This window comes from Dermacentor variabilis, chromosome 7 (genome assembly GCF_050947875.1).
Source record: "Dermacentor variabilis isolate Ectoservices chromosome 7, ASM5094787v1, whole genome shotgun sequence".
NCBI lineage: Eukaryota > Metazoa > Arthropoda > Arachnida > Ixodida > Ixodidae > Dermacentor > Dermacentor variabilis.
This window is the reverse complement of record NC_134574.1, coordinates 43,382,822-43,406,058: the sequence shown is the minus strand read 5'-3', so window position 1 is coordinate 43,406,058 and position 23,237 is coordinate 43,382,822.

Below are 23,237 nucleotides of genomic sequence, written 5' to 3'. Positions count from 1 at the left end.
ACCGACCCATCATAAGAGAAGAGGTCGTCGAGACGATAAGATCGGCCACCAAGAACACGGCGGCGGGGGTGGACGAAATCCGGAACTCACTAATCAGAAATGTCGGCGACGAGGTCATCGACCAACTGACGGCCTACCTCAACAAGGTCTGGCAAAAAGGAAGAGTTACGGCGGAGTGGAAACACGCCGTCATCGTAATGATTCAGAAGCCAGGGAAGAAACTGCAAATAGAGAATCTCAGACCGATATCCCTAACGTCGTGCCTGTGCAAGCGGTACGAGAAAGATCAAGGAATAGTCTCCCACAGTCAGCTTCCTTGACGCGGCTCAGTATATGACCACATTGGGCTTCGTCGCAACTGTAGTCAATCACGAAGGGTAGGTCCTTTGCACGGCCTCCATCAGAGGCTCCACCCCGGCTAGGGCGGATCAGGCCGATATAGCTTTGGCACTCGTAGAGGAAGAGAGAACTCAAAACTTCACTGACTCAAGGGTGGCGGTCAGGGCATTTGTCTCTGGCTCCATCGCCGAAGAAGCCCATAGAATCATCGACGGTTGAATAATACGACCACATACTATCACGTGGTTCCCGGCACATCTCGGCACTCAGCTGGATTCCCTCCCCAATCTCCGTGACCTCGCAAATGTCCAAGCGCGCGCACTAACCAACCGCGCGGAGGCGAATGCTAGTCATGGTCTTGTTGAACCTAGGCTTGTAGAGTTCCGGGACATTCTTTACACCTTTAACGAGGTAACTGAGCACTACTACTTTGACAGGAGAGTTTACGCTATCTCCCATGATAAACTAAACAGACCACAAGCTATCACACTGCGCATGCTTCAGAGAGGATCGTATCCAAACTTGGCTTTATTTCACTCCATCAATACAGCCGCCTTCAGTCCGGACTCCCTGAGCTGTGGGCTGAGGAGTAATTAAAAACACATGCTCTGGGAATGTCCCTCGTTACAGAGAGGCCCGCATAGCTGTACTGCAGAAGAGTGGAGCGCTGCGTTGCGGAGCTCACAGCTTGAGGTCTAGTATTGGCTGCCCAGAGAGCCCACAATGCGGCGGTGAGGCTTGGCCTGTCGGTCCCAACAAGGGGGCGGCCCGCCACTTCATCAACTCCCTGAAAAGGGGGCAACTGACAATCTCAGGACCATCAATAAAGTTCCTTGTCTGTCTGTCTGTCTGTCTGTCTGTCTGTTTACTTTTCTACAATGTGCAGCCTTCCATAGGGGAGGTGGATAGAATGGTTGAGGAGACTTGGGGGAGTGCGTGCAGAGAATGGGTAAAACCGATGCAGGCACAAAACGAGGGAATAACAGCCTTGACACGCTTCGCTTGCAACTCACCTATGTGGGGGGAGGGCGAGAGCCGGAGCAGATTACCTTATAAGGTCAGGAAACGTTACTAGTAGACGCGGAAACGATTGCGGACAAACTCGATATATTTAAGTACAGTGTACATTACCGTACGTTTATGATATTTCTGAACTATAAAGACCACGGGAATTGGTCAAGTGTACAAATGACATTTGGCGTGCAGACTCAAACCGAATAAAAGGACCGTAGCGTCTACGCGACATCGTACCACCGTAGAAGCTAGGCGTCGTACGTCATTTCAACAATTCTTTGCCCACCGTGGTAGACGAAGGGACGGTATGGCATTGCTCAAGTTGGCGGGTTCTATGCCAACCGCGCCGGCCATATGTCTACTGGGGCGACTTTGAAAACGCTCGTGTACTTATATTTAGGTGATCGTTAAAGAACCTCATAGGGCAATCATTGATCGTTGGTCTGCCACTACGGCTTGCCTCATAATGAGATTGTGACTAAGGCACGTGCTGCCCCATAATTTCATATAAAGAGTATTACATATGCCACGATGCGATGTTTCATGTGAGGGAATGACAATGCTAACATTTCCGGAGTTTCTGAACAATGTCCCACAACGGTGCCTCAAGCAAACACGTCTCGCTGTGTGTTCTGTGTATTTCGTAGACAAACAGCAGCAGTGCACTCAAGGTAACGTTTACCAGCTGAGGCCTCTCGTATTGCACTAAACGCTGAAGAAATAGAACATTCGTCGTCATTGTTACCGCTAATTATCTTCAACCAAAGCAAGCGGCACAGAAGCCTTCGCCTACGTAAATTCCCACAGTGCATTGGATCAGTTTAATCGTTCTTTTATAAATGTTTATTCCGTCTCCTCTGCGTAGCCTAGTCCTTGAATATTTTCCAGCGTATAAAACATTTTGGCTAGGGTACTGAAGAGGTATGTCGAAAAGCATGTAGCTTTTTAGACGCGGCATCAATTGTGCACATGACTGAAGGCGTCAGAAACTGACTGCATAAAATGTATTCGCCGCTCTACAAAGCATTATACAAAAATTCTGTACTGTGCTCACTTGGAGGATCATATAACTGCATAAAACGCAAATTATCGAGCGTGGAACATTCATAAACATTGTGGCTGGTCGCGGTAAGTCTCCGAGCATTAACCGTGCAATCACCTGCCGCACCCGTATTCCGTGCTATTACCATTTGGAGAATTGTGCGCAAAATGCATGCTCTTTTTGCTCAACTAACGATAATGAAGACTTATGCGGTGAGGTGACACTACCACAGCCGTCTCCTGGATCAACACAAGGGCCAGGAGACCCGGAAGGGCGTTCATCTGACTAATGAACTAATTAACTTTCGCGGCCCTTCCGTAACCTGTGCTGGTACTTTAGCTATGTGCATCTATTGTCAGTGGTAGTGAGTTCGGGGCACGGACGAATTGGTCCCGCATGGAAAGAATTACACAAACAAATACTTGGTGGTTGTAGACTCTTCATGCATCAGCTTGAACAAAATATTTCTACATCAGAAGCTTTAGCTTCTTACCATCTGAAAGCTGGACGATGTTCGAAAATTGATGGAGTGTCTTGCTTTCTATCCAATTTCGAAAAACACAAATTTTTGCAGCACCTACTGCGACCGTACACCATAAAATATTGCCTTATCTAAGCGCAGACATGCATTGCCGTCTCAAATGAGTGGCAAGATGAATTTTTGTTCCTTCTGTTGACGAAGCCCTAGGCTCCAACACTACACGTGGTCCATAAGAGAACGGTTTCTTGAAAGTGTAGAATTGAATTCGGGGCGAAAACCTATGGCACTCTAAGATATAGAGGAATGACGACATGTCAGCTTTCTGGTGTTGAGTTCTAAGAACATGCTGTCTTGAAGGTAAAGAAAGTAGCTAAAATTGCCTTTCTCAGGCACAATGTAATACCAAATATCGAAGCGGTGTGCGTGCAAAGTAAACGTGCTTAGGAGGAAAACTTTATCTGTAGCTACTGATCTTGAATTCGGGGCTATTCTTTTCTGTAAGTTTCACTGAACTTTTATGACACATTGGCTTTTGAATTCCCCATACAAACGCCGCGGCAAAAAAGAAAACAGGTGGCATCTCGCTCAGTTTGCGAAAGCAATTACCACCGAGCAATACCAGCAGGTAGGAAAGCAATGAAAACTATGAATGGAAAAATCTTGGACTTATATTTATTGCGCCCATAATTTCAGCCCCAGTTCTATTGCTTAAAGATACTCGCGGAATTTTAAAATTCCAAGCAGCTCCTAAAATAAATTGACGTTATTAGGCTTCACATTGGTGAGGGGTTCTTTATAATCGAAGCTTTCGTTGCCTCTTCTCATGACTTTCCGGGCGTTGCTACAATGGTCTTGCCGCGCGTGTTTTGCTGCAATGGTCTTGCTCCACATAGTTTCTTAAAGCACCACTAGATGGCGCTCCCCTGAGTTCATCCCGCGTGCGTGTTTGATAGAAAAGTGAGAGCGTGGCCGCGTGGTTGAGTGCGTGCGAGAGTGTGTCATACCTTCGTTCTCCGCGGCACTAATTGTTTTTGAAACAGTGGTGAGAGTTGCTTTGCGGCATTTTGAGGATTTGGATCCTTTGCGTATCGGTTTTTTCTAAAAGGCAGGTGCTCTGCATTGATACAGTAGTATAGTATTTGCAAAAAGCCGTGCAATACATGGCGAGAAAGCCGGTACGGGTGGGGGAGGGGGGCGGGAGTCCCTCAAGGCAGATGAGGAGACGGTTGAGAATGGAGAGGGCGTCGAATCACCCGGCACACAGTGTGATGTCGATACTAGGCGGCAGAAAGTGGAGGCTTTCCAGGAAGAGCTTCTCAAACAGGTGCAAGAGCTCAAAAATGAGCTAAACAGGGAGAGGGAGGCGCGGAAGGTATTTGAAAAGAGACTTGAAGCAGCCGAGGAAAAGCTGAACAGGGCCGCCATTGTGAGCGAGAATGTGCGTGACAATGCAACGCAGACCCCCGACGCGACAAGCGCGGCAGGGTCAGAGAAATACGTGGAACGCAGGCAGGGTTATGAAGGGTTAGCTGGAAAGAGCAGCACCTACCTTGAGGCCGCTACGCGGAAAAAGCAGGAGCCCAGGGGACAATGCCCCTTGTCGAGTCCGAATCACGGGGAAAATCACAAAGGGAAGCAGAGAGAGGTAGGAGAGAGTGAAAAGGTGATTCAACCAGGCGATTCAAACCAGGCTGGGTGCTCAAAAACACATGTGGAGAGGGTGAAAGGCGACAAAATAGTGGCGGTAGGGACATTTTCAGGACGCACACTCTGTTCTGTGATGGAGCGAGCAAAAGAAAAGTCCGCGGAAAATGCCCACGTGCGCAACCTAGTCATAGTAGCATGTGGGCTAAATGACGTCCTAAAGAGGAAAGGGCCAGGACTAGCCCAGCGCTTGGCGAAGGGGGTGGACGACTTGCGTGAGCTATCCCCTCAGTTGCAGATCGTGGTGTGCACGGTGCCGGAGGTGCCTGTGCGTGACAGTCACGTACAAAGAGCCGTAGTGGCTGCTAATGAGGCAATATGAAAAATGAGCCGAGAGAAAGGCTTCGAGGGTGTCGAAGTAAACAGGCAAGTGAGAAGTTGTGGTGGCTTTAAACGAGACGGGATCCACTACAATTACAGGCTAGCACGAGAAGTGGGCTGGCGACTTGGTGGTCGCGCGGTTGCTTTTTTAGGGGGCCCGCGGGAGCTCAGGAGGTCATAGTAGATAGTAATGAAGAAGGTCCCCTAGGGGAACATCAGAAGAGCATCGCCGTCGATAACAGGAAAAGGAGGAAAACAAGAAAAAGAGCTCGCCATGCAATAGGCTACATAAACATGCAGGGCGGCAGAAGAAAGGAAAAGTGGGCAGAGAATGAGGAGCAGTTACACAGAGAACAAATAGGGGTCTATGCGGTTACAAAAACGCACCTTAGAGACTGAGAGAGTTATTGAGAATTATGTTTGGGAAGGGTGCAGCAGAACTAAGTCGGAAAGAAAGGGAGGGGGGTCGGAACGCTCATCCATCAGGGAGCCAAATGAAAAAGAGTAAATTCACAATGTCAAGAGCATCTTTGGTTACCAGGTACGATGAGTGGGAAAAAAACTTGGCTGGGCGTTACGTATTTGTGGACCAGAAAAAATTGCACAGAGAAGAATAAAGAGTTAGTGCAATGCATGAGCGCTGATATTAGGGTTTCGGGAGTGGTGCTGAAATTGTCCTATTAGTTGACATGAATGCCCACATACAGGATTTAGATGGCTATACCGACAATAACGGGAAGTCAATGCTGGACCTTTGTGAGCAACATAACCTCGTGATCGTGAATGCAGGGCCTAAGTGTGCAGGACACGTGGGAAGCTATCACGTGGGAAGTGGGAAACCGGCATTCCACCATGGCTTACTGTCTGATGACACAAGAAATTCATGATGAGTTGAGAGAAGTGATCATCGATGAGGAAGGGTTTACCAGCATAGTGAGTGACCATAAACGCATCATTTTGAACATAGGATATGTAGTTGGGAAAGAGAGCAAGGAGCGCAAAATGGCCAGTCCAAATCTGAACGCTGAACAAATAGCAAACAAAGTCACTAGAGTTGAGGAAGAACTTGGCAAATGGCCAAGTAAAGAGTGGGAATATGGTGAGCTTCTGAGTGTAATAACGACAGAAATACGGAAAGAGAAACAACATATTCGTTTGAAAGGAAAAAAAAGAAACCGAAAAGCTGGTGGAACAAGGAGATACGAGAAGCGATCGCCAAACGACAGAAAGCATCTCGAGAGCACAGGCAGGCAAAGAAGGTGCAGTTGCCACAGGATGAAGTAACCAATAAGTGGGAAATATACCAGGAGACAAGGTCTATGGTTCAAATACTGGTGCAAGCAAAATTAAAAGGTGAAAGTCAACGTTGGTTGTCAGAAATATGTGAGAAAAAGAATGCCGCACCTAGAATATTTTGGAACCACATAAAATTATTAGGCAGGAAGTCAACAACAATACAAAAACATATCCTAGACGAAGATAAAAACAGACTGGAAGGAGAAGCAGCAATAAATTACATCCGAAAAACAACCCCCCAATCTTTCCAAGGCAATGACGAGGTTGTACTTGATGAAAAAAAGAGCATGAAGGAGACCCAAGTGGAAAAGGAGCTGGTGCTGATAAATTTAAACTGCAAGAAAGCGGAAGAGAAAATTCCTAAGCGCACAGCCACACGGCTAGACGAGGTTCCCGTTAGGCTGATAAATGAACCAGGACCAAAAATAAGGAAGCTCTGGTGAAAGAAGTAGAAAAAACTTTAAAAGACGAATACCAGGCAGTTGGCGACAACGTAGAATCAATTTAATTTACAAAGGTAAGGTGGAGACAGACAGAATTCACTCGTATAGACCGTTGACCATTACATCGGTAATATACAGGCTAGCAATCCAGGCAATCAAATTAAAGCTTCAAGCATGGGCAGAGAATAATGGCATTTTGGGAGAGCTTCAGAATGGCTTCAGAATAGGTAGGCGTTTGGATGATAACTTGTTGTTCTTACTCAGAGTATTGAAATATCAAAAGCAGTAAGCAGAGCGTTGTATGTCGCCTTTTTGGACATTACAGGAGCCTACGACAGCGTAGACCGTAACATTTTGTGGGATATTCTGGAAGGGGAAGGCTTAGGTAACGATTGTCTACAGCTTTTGAGACAGATTTACCTAGAAAATACCGTTTGCGTTAAATGGGAAGGGATGAAGAGCGAGGAGAAAGTTCATATCAACAAGGGACTGAAGCAGGGGTGCCCTTTATCCCCGCTGCAGTTTATGATGTACATGGTGAGGATGGAGAGGGCGCTAGAAGGAAGTAATATAGGGTTTAATCTCATGCAAACAGTCGGGTGCAGTATTAGAGCAGCAACTGTCAGGTTAATTTTATGCGGATGACATTGTGTTGCTAGCTAACAAGCAAAGTGATTTCCAACGTCTGGGTAATATCTGTGGACAGGAAGGCAACAATTTAGGTTTGAAATTTAGTGCTAGAAAATCACGTGTTATGGTATTCAATGAAAACAGTGAACAGACAGTGGATATACAGGGCCAAAATATACCTCGGGTAGCAGAATATGAATACGTTGGTATATGGATAAATGAAGGCAGCGGATATATGGAAACACAGGAAAAGAACCATAGCAGTAAAGGGGAAGAGAAATGCAGCCATAATGAAGCACAGCACGCTATGGGGATACAATAGGTACGAGGTCCTCCGAGGTAGTGGAAATGTGTAATGGTTCCAGGACTTACTTTTGGCAATGCGGTTGTTTGCTATAAATGAGGGGTACAATCGGGACTCGACGGGAACCAAAGGTCAGTGGGTAGCGTCGCATTGGGCGCTCACGGGAATACTACAAGTGAAGCTGTGCAGGGTGATATGGGCTGGACTAGTTTTGAAGTGAGGAAAGCTCGCAATAAAATTGAGTATGAACAATGGCTGAGGAATATGGAAGAAAGTAAATGGGCTGTGAGAGTGTTCAGGTATCTATACAGGAAAAACATTGATTCACAGTAGAGGAAAAGAACTAGCAATCTTACCAGCAAGTATGCGGCCTGTAGGGTGGACAACACAGCAACAAAGAAGATGAAGCGGAAAGTCAGAGAGGCTGAATTAATCTCACGGGTGGCGGCAATGGAAAAGAAACCTGCCATGAGTAACTGCTTGAGAGGAAAAAACGAAATCAGGAAAGAAACCTTTTATGATACCTCAAAGGGAAGCTGATTACTTTTCGAAGCGAGATCGGGATGCCTTAGAACACGCACCTATAAAGCAAGATAGAAGAACGAAGAAGAAGCATGTGCTTCCGGCGGTAAGCCTAGGGAAACTACGGTGTATGTTATATTAGAATGTGAAGACGTCTACCCAGCGGTCGATTTAGGCACCACTGGCCTTCTTGAAGCCTTTGGGTTCAGAGGGAGCAGTGGTAAAGCAAACATCTCCGCAATAGGCATTAGTAAGAGGTAACTGGAGGATAGGTGGAAGAAAAGCGGGGAAACGACAAAAGAAGGAGACCTACAAAAGCACATTTCGCAATAGCGGATCAGAAAATTTGGGCGTGGTAGTTCAGAGTGTTTTTTTTTCTTTTTTCTTTGTTTAACCTAGGTGGGATATTAGGCAGTATAGCAGCAAGAGCTTGGTGGCGCAACCCACCACCCCGTTCCAAAGGGGACGCTCACAATATCCATCCATCCATCCCGCGGTCCATGTTGTGTTGCTGGCTAACAAGCAAAGTGATATGCAATGTCTGAATAATATCCGCCGACAGGAAAACGAGAATCTAGGTCTGAAATATAGCGGTAAAAATCGGCTGTTATGGTATTCAATTAAAAGAGTGAACAGACAGTGTCAATTCCGGACCATGAAATACCTCGGGTAAAGGAATAGAAATACCTTATTATGCGCATAAACGAAGAAGATGGATATCTGAAAACACAGGAAAAAGCAATAACAGCGAAGGGGAAGACAAATGCGGCAATAACAAAACACAGAGCACTATAGGGATACAATATGTACGAGATGATCCTCGGTGCGCGGGAAGGCGTAATAGTTCTAGGACTTAAATTTGGAAATGCGCTTGTTTGCTTAAGTCATTGGTACAATGAGAACTCGATGGCGACCAAAGGTCAGTGGGACGCCTCGCATTGGGCACTCACGGTAAGACTACAAATGAAGCTGTGCAAGATAATATGGGTTAAACAAGTTTTGAAGGGAGGGAAGCTGACAGTAAAATTAATTATGTAGAACGACTGAGGAACATGGAGGAAAGTAAATGGGCTGGGAGAGTGTTCAGGTATTTGTACAGGAAAAAGATCGACTCACACTGGAATAAAAGAACTAGGAAGCTTACGAGCAAGTATTCGAACGGTATAATCCCATCGGTTGCGGCAATAAAAGATAAACCTGTTGTGACTAGCTGCTTAAATCAATTGGCAAATCAGTTTAGTACGTTCTTTTAACTGGCCACGAAAAATGTGAAATTGAAACGCCGAAATCTGAGGAAAAAATGGATACTGGCATGCATTGTAGAACTATCTTGCCAAAAAAATAGATTATGGAGACCTTGTAAAAATTACCCGACGAATCTAGATCTGCAAAAAGAATATCGAACCGCACGTAACAAGCTTACTGCTCAGTTACGAATAAGTAAACGGGAATACTACGCTGAAAAGTTCTCACAGCATCGCAGTAACGTAGGAAAGACATGAGGCTTGCTGCATGACTTGGCAGGAAAACTTCAACGTAAAAGTCTAGATGATTGCTTGCTGAAAACATTTTCGCCTGCTGAGTCATTCGACATTGCGAACTCCTTTAAAGATGGCTTTGAACTATAGCTAACAAAATTAAACAGCAGTCTTCAAGGACTCCGAGTTTGAATTACCTAGGTCAGATGATTCCAAACTCTGCTATGCCACCATCCTATTATTACAAGTGACCTATGTAACTTGAATAACGCAATTCCACTCAACAAACCGGCAAGTTATGACCGAATCAGAGTGCGAGATATAAAGCGCAATTTCTATCATCTGCAAAGCGTACTCTTGTTAATATTAAACGGATGTTTCGAAACAGGTACAATTCCGCAGGTTTGTTCCATTCCGCAATGTCCACATTGACTACATAATGAAGAGTTTACGAACGGTAGCAGCTCAGTTATACACGCTTAAATTTAACACGCCTGTTAAGTTGTGAAGGTTAGTTTTTAAGGCTCTAGGCCAGTCTGTGCTCAGATATGGTATTTCAGTTTTTGGTTCCTCCTTACAAACGAAAGTAGATCGATGATGATGATGATATGTGGGGTTTTATGGCGCAAGGGCCACTCATGGCCAAAGAGCGCCAAGCAATGTTTTAATGGAGTCAGTGATGCAAGTAATGATCAATGACGTCGTGGTTTGCTATAACGATGGAACCTGGCTGTATAGGGGCCTTAAAACAATAGTAAAATTAATATATATCTATTAAAATTGTCACAATGACTTTTTAGATGTACTATGAATTTAAAAGATATGTTCTCATGGAGGGATGGAATAAAATGTGTAAATGCCCATAGCACTATTGCCCCAAGAGAGCCCTTAAGTGCAAGGGCCTGTAGGCACGTGCTCTACAAAATGCTACTATCGCAGCAGCAGCGTCTGGTAAGATGCTGTGCTACGAATCTCTTCGGCCTGTAACTTGCAATGAATTAACATCTTCCAGATAGTTCAAAACTGACTTTCTGTGAAAAAATGGGTCAGCACCAAGCAACATTGCAGGATGAAAAGTAATGTTTTGTCGGTAGGCTAGAGGGAAGTGTTTTTTTCCTTTCAATTTCCATTTCTCCACACTCCAGCAAGACATGGAGGCCGGTTAGTGTCTCGCCACGTCTACAGCATATGGGAGGTTCGCTACCGGTCAAGAGATAAGAGTGCGTGCCGTACGTATGACCTATCCGAAGGCGGCAAAAAATGACCTCGATTCGCCGTATTTTTGTTATCGGCGGGAAATTTCGTAATTGTGGCTCGACCAAATGGAGTTTATTAGAGGTTTCGGTGTCCCACTTCTGTTGCCAATACCGCCTAAGTTTTTCCGCAAAAATGGCTTTAATTCTGAGGCAAGGATACCTACGGAACAGTTGCCAGCTTTCCTTGCAATGGATGTGGCAATTTCATCTGCAAGCATGTTGCCCTTAATGCCTCTGTGCCTAGGTACCCAACATATTGTTACGGCGAAGGGAAGGAAAAAATTGTATTGGACGAGAGGAAGACGAAGTCTGGCAGTTGCCTGAACGCCATTAACATCAGTTGTAGATATGCATCATTTTACACTTGTTGGCCTGCTTTCTTCCTGCAACATTTTGGTGGAAGGTGCGGGGTACAATCACGGAACTTCGCAGCGGACGTCATCTACCTGCCGCCACAATGGCAAATCAACCGACACAAGCGACAACGTCTCAGCAACCCGTGCCAACGGTCATCCTCACTCATCCGCGGGGCTCAGGGACATTTTGTGGCACGGACAACGCCTACGTCGAGGACTGGCTTACGATGTACAAGCGAGTGTGCGACAACAACAGGTGGAACCCAACAATGATGCTAGCAAACGTGATATTTTATCTAAGAGGAACTGCGAAGCAATGGTACGACACACACGAAGCTGACCTAACGAGCTGGGTTGTCTGCAAAGAAAAAATGCGGGACCTGTTCGACAGACCTGTCAGTCGTCAGCTGGCAGCAAAAAAAGAACTTACGTGCCGCGCTCAGACGTCCACAGAATCCTATGTCATGTACATACAGGATGTGCTGGCCCTCTGTCGCAAGGCTGATGACAACATGACTGAGGCAGACAAGATTGGTCACATACTGAAAGGTATTGCAGACGATGCTTTCAATCTCCTGATGTGTAAGGATTGTGCCACAGTCGACGCAATTGTAAAGGAGTGCCGGCGCTTCGAACAAGCGAAGGGCCGCCGCGTCACTCAAACTTTCGACCGATTGCCCAAGACTGCCGCGAAATCTTGCGAAGACCCGCCGCGGTTCGTTCAGCCCGCAGGACCGGAAGATATCACGCGCATCGTTCTCCGTGAGCTTGATGCCATGGCTCCAGTTCGTCCCGACTGTCGGGGAATAGTGCACGCTATCTCCCTTATACAAGCGGTCGTTCGGGAGGAAGTAGCAAATTTGGGCATTCCATCTCTTTGCTCGGTCCGCCATACAAACACCTACCAGTTTTCTCCGGCCGCTCGCTCCCAGACGCGAAGCTTACCGCCACCCCGTCGAAACCCAGCTGACTGGCGCACAGCGGATGATAAACCCATCTCTTTAATTGTTCTGGTATTGGACACACCGCCCGTCATTGCCGCAACCACTGGTCGTCGCCTCCTCGGTGGTCGTCTCCGAGTCACTACCGCCAAGTGCCAGACAATCGCGCTTTCTCGCCCTATACGCCGACTAGGAACACCAACGCCGACAGTGCTACACCAAGATCTAGCCGCTCCCGGTTCCCGCAAGGTCGTAGGTCCCGTTCGCCTCCCGTTCACCGCTCTTCGTCCCCTTCTGCAACCGGTCGCTTCGCTTCGGGAAACTAGGCGGTGCAGCTCCCGGAGGTGAAGTTGCGACTACGACCCGGCCCACAAATCCTCTGTTGACTGTGCCTACATGTGGAAACCTACTGGACAACGAAGGTGATGGCGTTCCTGTTAGATCTCTCGTTGATACAGGAGCGCAGCTTTCAGTTATGAGCGCTGCTCTCCGCCGAAGGATCAAGAAGGTTCTGACACCCGCCGTACGGGGCACTGTACGAGTCGCCGATGGGAGTACTTCACCTGTCCTTGGAACGTGCACAGCACGTGTGACCATTGAGGGCCATTATACCGTTGTTCTATTTATCGTCGTTGAACACTGTCCGCACGACCTAATTCTCGGCCTCGACTTCCTTTCGAAACGCTCTGCCCAAATTAACTGCTCCGCAGTTGTTGTACAGTTGGATCTGCCGCTTCCTGTCGACACAACTTGTGCTTCACCCCGCTTATGTTCTGCTGAGTTTGCAAGGCTCTCTCCACAAGCGGCTACAAATGTCCTCCTAACGCCCTGTGCTCCCGTACCTCTAGCGAGTACGTCGTGTCGCCGCTTACTGACGTGGTTTTGTCGCGCAATATTGCCCTGCCGAGCACCTTTGTCCGGATCCGTGAAAACTGCAATCGCATGCCCATCCTCAATTTTAGATTTTGGTCGCATGTGCTGCCATACGGTATCGCCATAGCGGATATCACTCCTTTGGAAGAATTTGAGGTTTATTCTTTGACCTCTGAATGCTTCCTCAGTACCAACGGACCATTGTCACCCACTCCTCCGTACTCGACGCCTACGGACGATGTTTCTAAGATGATCGCCCCTGACCTTCCTTCCGAGCAAGCAGCAGCTCTTCGTCACCTCCTGTGATCTTATCGGGACATCTTTGATTTGGACGACCGTCCACTTGGCCAGACATCAGTTGCCACGCATCGCATCAACACCGGTGACGCCAGCCCCATTCATAGGCGGCTATATCGTGTCTACGCAACAGAAAGGGCCATCATACAAAAAGAGGTAGACAGGATGATGGACAAGGACATCATTGAACCTTCAAGCAGCCCGTGGGGATCACCAGTTGTCTTAGAAAGGAAGAAAGACAACTCGTGGCGCTTCTGCGTTGACTACCGTCACCTCAACCGGATAACAAAGAAGGATGTTTATCCCCTGCCTCGCATTGATGACGCTCTTGACTGTCTTCACGGATCCCAATACTTTTCAACAATTGACCTTCGCTCCGGTTATTGGCAGATTAGCGTCGATGAGATGTACCGCGAGAAAACCGCCTTCGTCACACCGGACGGTCTGTACCAATTTAAAATCATGCCCTTTGGATTATGCAATGCGCCAGCTACATTCGAGCGCATGATGGACTCTTTCTTGCGCGGCGTGAAGTGGCCTGCATGCCTCTGTTACCTCGAAGATGTGATTGTGTTTTCGCCGAACTTTCAGAGCCATCTGCGGCGCCTCACAACCATACTATCCGTGTTACGCAGGGCTGACATTCAGCTAAACTCCTCCAAGTGCCATTTCGGTCGCCGTGAAATTAACATGCTCGGCCATCTCGTAAATGCCGCCGGAATCCAACCTGATCCACAGAAAGTTCACGCCGTGCGAAATTTTCCTGTACCTTGTTCCACAAACGATGTCCATAGTTTTCTGGGCTTATGATCTTATTTCCGGCGATTTGTGAAATATTTTGCCTATATAGCTCCCTCTCTCACTGACCTTGGGGACCACTGCAGGAGAAAGCGTTCTCTACCTTGATTGAGCGGATTACAACTTCCCCAATTCTGTCGCACTTTGACCCTTCTGCGCGCACTGAAGTACGAACTGACGCGAGTGGTCATGGCATCGGCGCTGTCCTCGCTCAGCGTTAACAGGGCCAAGACCGTGTCATCGCTTACGCTAGCCGCCTTCTTTCTGCGCCCGAGCCAAATTACTCCATTACTGAGAGAGAGTGTCTCGCGGTCGTATGGGCGGTCGCGAAACTTCGGCCGTACCTTTTCGGTCGGAGCTTCTGCGTCGTAACCGATCATCACGCCCTCGGCTGGCTCTCCTCTTTGAAGGAGCCAACTGGACGACTTGCACGTTGGGCCTTGCGTCTACAAGAATATACATTTTCTATTATGTATAAGTCAGGGCACCTGCATAACGACACTGACTGCCTGTCCCGTAGTCCCGTGGATCAACCGGACGATACCGATGCAGACTCCAACATCAGTGTTCTATCCCTCTCCGGCTTCCTCCATATTGGCGACGAGCAGCGCAAAGATCCTGTTCTTCGAACTCTTATGAAACGCCTAAGCACCTCGCCCAATGACCCGTCCCTCTGGATGTTCACCTTGCGCGATGGAACTTTATACCGTCGTAGCGTTCGTCCTTACGGCCCGGAGCTCCTCCTAGTCGTTCCCAAGCAACTTCGAGTAGCCGTGCTCCAGGAACTTCCCGACGCTCCTACTGCTGGACATCTGGGCATCACTCGACCGCCTGCGGCGACGCTTCTTCTGACCCGGCATTTATCGCTCTGTGCGCTGTTATGTCGCTTCTTGCGACCTGTGTCAGCGCCGGAAGACGCCTGCTGTGCCTCCCGCTGGTTTGCTGCAACCAATTGATATCCCTACAGAGCCCTTCTTCCGGGTGGGCCTAGACCTCCTTGGACCCTTTCCAATTTCCATCGAAGGAAACAAATGGATCGCTCTTGCAACCGATTATGCCACGAGGTATGCCATCGCACGAGAGCTACCAACCCGCTGCGCTACAGATGTAGCCGACTTCTCACTATACGACGTCATCCTGCACCACGGCACCCCTCACCAGTTGCTGACGGATCGCGGCCGCTACTTTTTATCGAAGGTGGTCGATGATCTGCTCCGATCCTGTTCTACAGAACACCAGATTGCTACCGCCTACCACTCTCAAACAAACGACCTCACCGAGCGACTCAACCGCACACTAACTGAAATGCTCACCATGTACGTTTCCGATGATCACCGCGATTTGGACGTCGCTTTACCATACATCACTTTCGCATATAACTTGTCCCGTCACGACACTGCCGGATTTTCACCATTTTACCTGTTGTATGGCCGCGACCCCACCTTGCCCTTTGATACGTTGCTACCTTCCGCAGTACTATCACCCAGCACTGGTTACGCTCGCGATGCTGTTGACTAAGCCGCACAGGTCCGAGAAGTCGCCCGTCATCGCCTCACAGTCTCGCAAGTTTCTCAAAAGCGACGCTACGACCTTCGGCACCGAGACTCCCATTTTTCACCTGGTTCCCTTGTCCTTCTCTGAACGCCTTCACGTCGCGTCGGCTTGTCGGAAAAACTACTTTGCCGTTATTCTGGTCCGTACCAGATCTTACGCTAACTGTCCGACGTGAGATACGAGATCGCCCCAGTCGGTCAGCCTTCAGTGCCTCCCAACGTCACCAGCGATGTTGTTCACGTCACCAGGCTGAAGTCCTATGTGCCCCCATTAAATGATGCTCTATAACTTGCACCGGGACGGAGATACTCCGCCGGGAGGGTGATGTTACGGTGAAGGGAACGAAGAAATTGGATTGGACGAGAGGAAGACGAAGTCTGGCAGTTGCCTGAACGCCATTAACCTCAGTTGTAAATATACATCATTTTAGACTCGTGGGCCTGCTTTCTTCCTGCAACAATATTATGACGTGCTGATTAGATATATATGCTGTGCAGAGGAGCGAATATTGCTCATTGAGTACACGACTGTTGCGTTTCTGGAGTGACATTGGAGATTTTACGACACTAAGGGAGTCTGTGAATATAATGGCCTTTTGCAATTTCATTTTATAGATATGTTTAACAGCTGTCAGTACAGCATATACCTCAGCATAGAATATGCTTGTTTCTGGGTGCAGGAAGTTGGAGTCTGAAAATGATGTACCGACGGCTGCATACGAAACGCCGGCATGCGACTTTGGGGCATCTGTGTAAAATTTCTGGCAAGAGTACTTCGACTGAAGTTCAAGAAAGTCCATTTCAATGTGTACCTGGGGAGCGTTCTTCGTAATTTCAACGAACGAAGTATCACACTCAATGAGCTGTCATTGCAACGGCGGACATAGCATGACAGGAGCCATAAGAGGATTTTCAAAAAGTGTAACATCCATTTCTTGACTGAATTTCCGTACACGCAGAGAGAAGGGTTCTCTAACTGCTGGTCGATTATTAAATAAAGTTGCAGATGTCATGTTGTTTACGCTTGGATAAGAGGGATGCTCACGGTTTGCATTTACCTTCAGAAAATACATAAAGCTTGAGTACGACCTCTGAAGATGAAGCGACAACTCATTATCTTCAACGTAAAGACTTTCCACAGGACTTGTCCTGAAGGCACCAGTCGCCAGGCGGATACCTTGGTGATGGACAGGATCCAGCATCTTCAATGCACTAGGGCTAGCCGAATGATAAACTATTGCCCCATAACGTAAGCGTGTTCGAATGAGGCTCTTGTAAAGGTTCAGAATGCATTTCTTATCATTACCCCATGCTGTGTGTGACAAAATTTTAAGAATGTTCATGGTTTTTAGGCATTTGTTTCTGAGGTACTTCGGGTGTGAAATAAAAGTTAATTTCGTGTCTAAAATCACGCCTAAAAATTTGTGTTCTGTGCTAACAGGTATGTGCTGTCCCTGAAGTTCAAGTTCAGGATTTGCTATGAGACCTCTTTTTTGAGTGAAAAGAAGACAGGTACTCTTGCTGACATTGAGCGTAAAGCCATTTTCATCAGCCCACTTAGACACCTTGTTTAAGCAAAGCTGTACTTGTCGCTCGCAGATAGCGAGAATACATGACTTAAATTCAATCTGAACGTCATCAACGTATACTGAATAAAATATACTACGCGGTATTGATGAGCGCAAGGAATTCATTTTTATTATAGAAAGTGTGCAGCTAAGCACGCCACCCTGCGGTACCCCAGTTTTCTGTAGAAATGGTCTCGAGAGAACATTACCAATTCTGACACCGAATGTGCGATTTGATAAATAGCTTTCGATTACATTAAGCATTTTTGCGCGGATGCCCAACTCTGATAAGTCACGTAGAATTCCATACCGCCGTAAGCCTTTTCCATGTCTAAGAATACAGAAAGAAAGAACTGGTTGTGTATGAAAGCGTCGCGAATATATGTTTCAATGCGAACGAGGTGGTCTGTCGTCGATCGGCCTTCCCTAAAACCACACTGATATGGGTCAAGGAGCTTGTCTGATTCAAGGAAGTGCAAGAGCCTGCGATTTATCATTTTCTCACAGGGCATACATAGACAACTTGTGAGTGCTGTGGGCCGGTACCTTGCCACAGAGGACGGATCTTTACCTTGTTTCAAGACAGGGACTACAATCGTCTCTTTCCATGCCAATGGAATGTCTCCTGTTTCCCAGATAGTGTTGAAAATAGACAACAGAGCCATCTGCGTGTCAGGGTGAAGATGTTTTATCATTATGTACATGACTCTGTCGGCTCCTGGCGCCGATTTCGTGCAGCCGTTCAAGGAAGCTTTGAACTCAGCAATGCTAAAAGGATGATTGTATGGTTCACTTCCAGTAGCTTTTCGATTCAGCGCCTTACTTTGAGCTATCTGTTTATGTTGCTGGAATGACTGCGACTAGTTCGCAGAGCTAGAAACTCGCTCGAAGTGTCCTCCCAGAGCGTTCGCCTGGTCTTGAAGGCTGTGGCCTTCATCATCAACGAAAGGCATGTTGTAGGCTTCTTGTTTATAGGAATTTATGCTTGTGACGTATTTTTCTCAGCTTTGTCTTTTAGCGATACGACGCGTTCGTCTGCCTTAGGATTTCACGTGCTTAAAGTTGATGAGGTTTTCTGCCGTTGAAGATTGACGCAGTAGAGGCCAGGCTTTGTTTTGCTCCTTACGCGCATTCTTGCATTGCCCATTCCACCACGGCACGCGCCTCTTTTTTGTAGTCCCCTTCGTTTGTGCAATGCACTCTACTGCAGCGTCAATTATAAAAGCGGTAAAATAAGCAATAGCATCGTTCGCACTAAAATCTTTAAAAGTATTTCGCTGCATCTGGGTGATTTCCTCAAGTTTTTTCCAATCTGCGGATGCAACCTTCAATTGAGGGGGGTGTGGTAGAAATTCATTTTGTTCTAAAGCTTTGAGGCTGATGGGAAAATGATCACTCCCATATGGGTTTTTGACTACCTCCCATTCTAGGCAAGGTACAAGTGTAGCCGAGCAGATAGCTAAATCTATCGCAGAGTACGTGCCATGTGCTGTGCTATAGAATGTCGGCTCCTTTTTATTTAATATGCATGCACCTGAAGAAACAAGAACATTTTCTATTAAGCGGCCTTTGACATCGCATCGAGGGTCTCCCCAGAGAGTATGGTGCGCGTTCAAATCCCCAACGAGTACGCAGGACTCAGGCAGCTCATCGATTAGACTAAGAAATTCTGTTCTTTGGAGTCGATAATGGGGTGGTATATACATAGAAGAGATTGTAATGAGTTTACCTAACAGTAAGGCTCGAACCGCATCTGCCTCAAGAGGCGTTCGGAGTTCCAAGGCCTGGCATGCTACACGCTTATCAACTATAATCGCGACACCACCGGACGAAGCAAAAGCATCAGTAAGATCTTGATGAGGACTAGTTGGTTCACACTTAGAGCTGAGGTGAAACAGCTCGAAAAAGACGAGGACACGGTCCTTGCGAAAAATGTTAAATTGGGGTAGAAATCCTGTCTGTGTAAGCTTTAAATGGGTCTCTTGTACACACACCACCTTTGGATTATATTTGCGCAAGAGTTTCTTGACATCATCGAGGCTATGTAGGAGACCCCTGACGTTCTATTGTAATATTTGTGTCTCCATAGTTAATAGTGTGTGTGTGTGTGTGTGCTGTGTGTTAAGAGAGGAAATTTGATTTAGATTACAGGGCCTTCTCAGGCCCTGTAATGCGGAGTTTCTCTTTCTTGCCGCCGTCCTGAGGCTGGCGGCGGTCCTTGGGCGCTTGCTGCGCCGTCTGGCTTGAAGTAGTGTCCATTGCCTCTTGAGAGGCACTGGACGTCCGCTCTTCTGAGCGGCGTGTTTGTCGTGAAGGCTTCACCTGAGCAGATGAGACCTTCCTGCCTACCAACCCTGAGGTCGATGTGCCCTCTTTCTGTGACGGCGAGGCAGCGTTGGCTGCTATCCCCGAGGGGGCTGGTGGCACAACCTCGGCCACACTCTTTGTGGGCCGGGCTGATGCCGTAGTCTGCTGCGGCGTTGCCCCCTTACGCGCCGCACCAGCATAGCCTACGGTATGAATTAATGAAACACGTTTCCGTGCTTCTTGAAACGATATATTCTCTTTCACTTTCAGTGTAATAATATTCTTTTCTTTTTTCCACGTCGGACATGATTGGGAATATGTGGCGTGATCACCGTCGCAGTTCACACAGTGGAGTGCGCCAGTGCAGTTGTCGGAAGCGTGCTCTTGACCACATTTTGCGCAAGTGAGACGGCCTCAGCAGCTTTGTGAGCCATGGCCAAATCTTTGACATTTGAAACATCTACGTGGATTTGGAATGTATGGTCTCACTCGTCTTATTTAGTATCCTGTATCGAGAGATTCTGGCAGAACACTTGTAGAAAACGTGAGAACGAGATGTTTTGTAGGAATTTCTGTGTTGTCGCGCATGATCGTTATTCTTTGTACTTTGACGACTTCTTGTTCCTTCCATCCTTCGAGTAGTTCTTCTTCACTCAGGTTCAAAAGATCGGCGTCTGATACCACACCTCTGGATGTGTTCATATATCGATGTGGCGTCACTGTCACTTCGACATCACCTAAAACCAGAATATTTGAAATCTCTTCACGATGGAGCTGGTCACGTGCTTCAAGCAGTAGGTCACCGCTAGCCATTTTAGTGATCTTGTATCCAGGACCAAGAACATCGGTGAGAACTTTCGCAACGGTGAATGGTGAAAGGGTTCTTACTGCCTTATCAGGGCACTGACTATGTATGACGTGGTAACGCGGGAAGGATTCCCTGCGTATGGCGAGGAATTAAAAAGTTTATTCGGTGCGCCCTCTTTTCGAAAGAGGGCGATCAGGAAGTCGGGGAAAGGTGCTTAAAGCCATCAATAACTTATTACATTGCGGCAGCTATGCCAGCCACCCACCACCGAGCCCAACAAGGGGAAGCTGCGAGACCCGAAGGAAACGCAGACGCCAGCTGTACATAGCTACTATAACCCAATATAATAGATCCAAGGTTGGATGAACTACACCAGGTTAACCCTTGCTGCCTGGAGAATTGGAAGTAAACGAAGTGAGAAGAAGATATAATAATAATAATATTTGGGGTTTTACGTGCCAAAACCACTTTCTGATTATGAGGCACGCCGTAGTGGAGGACTCCGGAAATTTTGACCACCTGGGGTTCTTTAACGTGCACCTAAATCTAAGCACACGGGTGTTTTTGCATTTCGCCCCCATCGAAATGCGGCCGCCGTGGCCGGGATTCGATCCCGCGACCTCGTGCTCAGCAGCCCAACACCATAGCCACTGAGCAACCACGGCGGGTGAGAAGAAGATATGAAAGGTGGAAAGTGAGAGAGAAAGACGAATGTTTAAGAGAGAGAAAGATGGGAAAAGGCAACTACCGATTCCCCCCGGGTGGGTCAGTCCGGGAGTGCTGTCTGTGTGAAGCAGAGGCCAAAGGGGTGTGTTGCCTGCGCCGAGGGGCCTTAAAGGTCCAAACACCCAACATCAGCTCAACCCCCAGGATCCCCCTTTCTCCAGACACGGCTAAGCCGCGCACGGCTATACGCGGGAGGGTCCAACCCTCGTGTGCTCGGAAAGTAGATCGAGTGGATAAGCTGTTGCATAGGATAGCTGCGAGCATACTGTATGGTACCGTTTATGATTATTCAGACAGTGACGTAAGTAATATTGTAGGTGTTGAGTCCTTTTCGGATATGTTTGTACAAGTGATACTTCTCCGTAATATTTTCTCTAATCGCCACAAAATAATACACAGGAAACTTAAAACGCTAAGAAAAACATACATTTATCAGTTACCGCGTTTATATAGAAACTATGGTAAAAAGTGCCGAGAAAATTACGTTCCTTATTATTTTAACCAGTTGCCGAAATAAATAAATCAACAACATTCTCAAAAAGAACCCAAACAACAAATTAAAGCATAGTTACTTCATCCTCTAAATACTTGACAGGTATTGCATGCTTATGTTTTTAAAATGTTCCTATCATTATTTTCACTATTGTTGTGATGTTTTTTATATATCTATTTCTTTTACCTTTTCCCAAAGCAATAGCGGGAAATTTTATTTTTTTGAAAATTAGTTTTTTTTTCTCACGCTACTAACACAGTGAAATATTCCTGTTCAGTGTTCTCTTCAAGCTGTTGCGATATGTAGCATATACGTCGTACTTTTGCTAGCAGCGAGCTAGGACCTCATGTCTGCCGTGACCCACCCACAAGCGACTTGCGCTTATGCGGGCACGATACGTGTAATAAGTTGTGAGCTGCTGAAATAAAGATGTATGTATGTATGTATGTATGTATGTATGTATGTATGTATGTATGTATGTATGTATGTATGTATGTATGTATGTATGTAAGTACGTATGTACGTATGTATGTATCTATGTACGTACGTATGTATGTATGTATGTATGTATGTTAGGAGGGAAACAATCCACGATAACTCAAATGAAAGCTGATTACTTTTCGAAGCGAGATGAGGAAGCCTTAGAACACACATTTATAAAGCAAGACCCAACAAGAAACAAGAAGCATGTGCTTGCAGCGGTAACGCAGGAAAACGATGTAGCATGTATTATTAGAATATGAAGATATCTGTGCAGAGGTAAGTTTTCTTTCTTTCTTTCTTTCTTTCTTTATTCAATACTGGAAACCTTGTACAGGTTCAAGTGGGGGCGGGGGGGGGTTGACGGGCAATAAAACAATAATAAAAAAGCTAAAAACATCTAAGTGTGGCAATATACAATAAAGAATCATTCCAGTCGGTTACAGTGCGAGGAAAAAATTAAAACTTGAATATATCTGTTCGCGTAAAATTGGTACCATGGGCACCAAAAAGGCACCATGGGTCGGTCCCCTTGAAGCCCTTGCATTCCGCGAGAGCAGGTGGAAAGTAAACATGTCGGCAGTAGAGATTAGTAAGACGCGATTGGAGGATTTGAGGAAGAAAAGTAGGGAAACCACAAAGAACGGAGGCGTACATACAAAAAGTTTCCAATAGGGTTCTAGAAAGTTTGGCGATGGAAATTCTTCGCGGGTTGCTTTTTCTTCTTTCTTTAACATAAGAAATTAGGCAATATAATAGGAAGAGCTTCGTGGTTCACCCCACCAAAGCGGCACTCATAGCATCAATCCATCCATCAATTCATCCATCCATCCATCCATCATCCATCCATCCATCCATCCATCCATCCATCCCTCTATCCATCCATCCATCCATCCATCCATCCATCCATCCATCCATCCATCCATCCATCCATCCATCCATCCATCCATCCCTCCATGCATCAAACCATCGATTCATTCATTCATTCATTCATTCATCCCGCCGCAGGAGCGTTTCCCCCAGTTTGTGCTTATGGTACGTAGTGTGCTTGTTTCATCAGCGACAAAAACGCAGGTGCTGGGCTGTGGAGGTCGCGCACTAGGCTGCGATATTGTGAACGTTACGATCATCTATGGCCTTGTAGTTGGCGTCTCAGAAGCATGCTGGTGACGTATGCACAAGATTCCCGTAAACATGCGCTATCAAA